We start from the raw sequence: 4,668 nt of genomic DNA, 5'->3' as shown, positions 1-4,668 counted from the left end.
TGCAGGTAACATGTTATAGAGCAGGAGGAGCTGAGCAGATGATATATACAATACAGTACAATCCGCAGGTAACATGTTATAGAGCAGGAGGAGCTGAGCAGATGATATATACAATACAGTACAATCCGCAGGTAACATGTTATAGAGCAGGAGGAGCTGAGCAGATGATATATACAATACAGTACAATCTGCAGGTATCATGTTATAGAACAGGAGGAGCCGAGCAGATGATATATACAATACAGTACAATCTGCAGGTATCATGTTATAGAGCAGGAGGAGCTGAGCGGATGATATATACAATACAGTACAATCTGCAGGTAACATGTTATAGAGCAGGAGGAGCTGAGCAGATGATATATACAATACAGTACAATCTGCAGGTAACATGTTATAGAGCAGGAGGAGCTGAGCAGATGATATATACAATATAGTACAATCTGCAGGTATCATGTTATAGAGCAGGAGGAGCTGAGCAGATGATATATACAATATAGTACAATCTGCAGGTATCATGTTATAGAGCAGGAGGAGCTGAGCGGATGATATATACAATACAGTACAATCTGCAGGTAACATGTTATAGAGCAGGAGGAGCTGAGCAGATGATATATACAATATAGTACAATCTGCAGGTAACATGTTATAGAGCAGGAGGAGCTGAGCAGATGATATATACAATACAGTACAATCCGCAGGTAACATGTTATAGAGCAGGAGGAGCTGAGCAGATGATATATACAATACAGTACAATCCGCAGGTAACATGTTATAGAGCAGGAGGAGCTGAGCAGATGATATATACAATACAGTACAATCTGCAGGTATCATGTTATAGAACAGGAGGAGCCGAGCAGATGATATATACAATACAGTACAATCTGCAGGTATCATGTTATAGAGCAGGAGGAGCTGAGCGGATGATATATACAATACAGTACAATCTGCAGGTAACATGTTATAGAGCAGGAGGAGCTGAGCAGATGATATATACAATACAGTACAATCTGCAGGTAACATGTTATAGAGCAGGAGGAGCTGAGCAGATGATATATACAATATAGTACAATCTGCAGGTATCATGTTATAGAGCAGGAGGAGCTGAGCAGATGATATATACAATACAGTACAATCCGCAGGTAACATGTTATAGAGCAGGAGGAGCTGAGCAGATGATATATACAATACAGTACAATCCGCAGGTAACATGTTATAGAGCAGGAGGAGCTGAGCAGATGATATATACAATATAGTACAATCTGCAGGTAACATGTTATAGAGCAGGAGGAGCTGAGCAGATGATATATACAATACAGTACAATCTGCAGGTAACATGATATAGAGCAGGAGGAGCTGAGCAGATGATATATGTACAACACAGTACAATCTGCAGGTAACATGTTATAGAGCAGGAGGAGCTGAGCAGATGATATATACAATATAGTACAATCTGCAGGTAACATGTTATAGAGCAGGAGGAGCTGAGCAGATGATATATACAATACAGTACAATCCGCAGGTAACATGTTATAGAGCAGGAGGAGCTGAGCAGATGATATATACAATACAGTACAATCCGCAGGTAACATGTTATAGAGCAGGAGGAGCTGAGCAGATGATATATACAATACAGTACAATCTGCAGGTATCATGTTATAGAACAGGAGGAGCCGAGCAGATGATATATACAATACAGTACAATCTGCAGGTATCATGTTATAGAGCAGGAGGAGCTGAGCGGATGATATATACAATACAGTACAATCTGCAGGTAACATGTTATAGAGCAGGAGGAGCTGAGCAGATGATATATACAATACAGTACAATCTGCAGGTAACATGTTATAGAGCAGGAGGAGCTGAGCAGATGATATATACAATATAGTACAATCTGCAGGTATCATGTTATAGAGCAGGAGGAGCTGAGCAGATGATATATACAATATAGTACAATCTGCAGGTATCATGTTATAGAGCAGGAGGAGCTGAGCGGATGATATATACAATACAGTACAATCTGCAGGTAACATGTTATAGAGCAGGAGGAGCTGAGCAGATGATATATACAATATAGTACAATCTGCAGGTAACATGTTATAGAGCAGGAGGAGCTGAGCAGATGATATATACAATACAGTACAATCCGCAGGTAACATGTTATAGAGCAGGAGGAGCTGAGCAGATGATATATACAATACAGTACAATCCGCAGGTAACATGTTATAGAGCAGGAGGAGCTGAGCAGATGATATATACAATACAGTACAATCTGCAGGTATCATGTTATAGAACAGGAGGAGCCGAGCAGATGATATATACAATACAGTACAATCTGCAGGTATCATGTTATAGAGCAGGAGGAGCTGAGCGGATGATATATACAATACAGTACAATCTGCAGGTAACATGTTATAGAGCAGGAGGAGCTGAGCAGATGATATATACAATAAAGTACAATCTGCAGGTAACATGTTATAGAGCAGGAGGAGCTGAGCAGATGATATATACAATATAGTACAATCTGCAGGTATCATGTTATAGAGCAGGAGGAGCTGAGCAGATGATATATACAATACAGTACAATCTGCAGGTAACATGTTATAGAGCAGGAGGAGCTGAGCAGATGATATATACAATATAGTACAATCTGCAGGTATCATGTTATAGAGCAGGAGGAGCTGAGCAGATGATATATACAATATAGTACAATCTGCAGGTATCATGTTATAGAGCAGGAGGAGCTGAGCGGATGATATATACAATACAGTACAATCTGCAGGTAACATGTTATAGAGCAGGAGGAGCTGAGCAGATGATATATACAATATAGTACAATCTGCAGGTAACATGTTATAGAGCAGGAGGAGCTGAGCAGATGATATATACAATACAGTACAATCCGCAGGTAACATGTTATAGAGCAGGAGGAGCTGAGCAGATGATATATACAATACAGTACAATCCGCAGGTAACATGTTATAGAGCAGGAGGAGCTGAGCAGATGATATATACAATACAGTACAATCTGCAGGTATCATGTTATAGAACAGGAGGAGCCGAGCAGATGATATATACAATACAGTACAATCTGCAGGTATCATGTTATAGAGCAGGAGGAGCTGAGCGGATGATATATACAATACAGTACAATCTGCAGGTAACATGTTATAGAGCAGGAGGAGCTGAGCAGATGATATATACAATACAGTACAATCTGCAGGTAACATGTTATAGAGCAGGAGGAGCTGAGCAGATGATATATACAATATAGTACAATCTGCAGGTATCATGTTATAGAGCAGGAGGAGCTGAGCAGATGATATATACAATACAGTACAATCTGCAGGTAACATGTTATAGAGCAGAAGGAGCTGAGCAGATGATATATACAATATAGTACAATCCGCAGGTAACATGTTATAGAGCAGGAGGAGCTGAGCAGATGATATATACAATATAGTACAATCTGCAGGTAACATGTTATAGAGCAGGAGGAGCTGAGCAGATGATATATACAATACAGTACAATCCGCAGGTAACATGTTATAGAGCAGGAGGAGCTGAGCAGATGATATATACAATACAGTACAATCCGCAGGTAACATGTTATAGAGCAGGAGGAGCTGAGCAGATGATATATACAATACAGTACAATCTGCAGGTATCATGTTATAGAGCAGGAGGAGCTGAGCAGATGATATATACAATACAGTACAATCTGCAGGTATCATGTTATAGAGCAGGAGGAGCTGAGCAGATGATATATACAATATAGTACAATCTGCAGGTAACATGTTATAGAGCAGGAGGAGCTGAGCAGATGATATATACAATATAGTACAATCTGCAGGTAACATGTTATAGAGCAGGAGGAGCTGAGCAGATGATATATACAATACAGTACAATCCGCAGGTAACATGTTATAGAGCAGGAGGAGCTGAGCAGATGATATATACAATACAGTACAATCCGCAGGTAACATGTTATAGAGCAGGAGGAGCTGAGCAGATGATATATACAATATAGTACAATCTGCAGGTAACATGTTATAGAGCAGGAGGAGCTGAGCAGATGATATATACAATACAGTACAATCTGCAGGTAACATGATATAGAGCAGGAGGAGCTGAGCAGATGATATATGTACAACACAGTACAATCTGCAGGTAACATGTTATAGAGCAGGAGGAGCTGAGCAGATGATATATACAATATAGTACAATCTGCAGGTAACATGTTATAGAGCAGGAGGAGCTGAGCAGATGATATATACAATACAGTACAATCCGCAGGTAACATGTTATAGAGCAGGAGGAGCTGAGCAGATGATATATACAATACAGTACAATCCGCAGGTAACATGTTATAGAGCAGGAGGAGCTGAGCAGATGATATATACAATACAGTACAATCTGCAGGTATCATGTTATAGAACAGGAGGAGCCGAGCAGATGATATATACAATACAGTACAATCTGCAGGTATCATGTTATAGAGCAGGAGGAGCTGAGCGGATGATATATACAATACAGTACAATCTGCAGGTAACATGTTATAGAGCAGGAGGAGCTGAGCAGATGATATATACAATACAGTACAATCTGCAGGTAACATGTTATAGAGCAGGAGGAGCTGAGCAGATGATATATACAATATAGTACAATCTG

This window comes from Hyla sarda, chromosome 12 (assembly GCF_029499605.1).
Source record: "Hyla sarda isolate aHylSar1 chromosome 12, aHylSar1.hap1, whole genome shotgun sequence".
Lineage (NCBI taxonomy): Eukaryota > Metazoa > Chordata > Amphibia > Anura > Hylidae > Hyla > Hyla sarda.
This window is presented reverse-complemented; position numbering follows the sequence as displayed.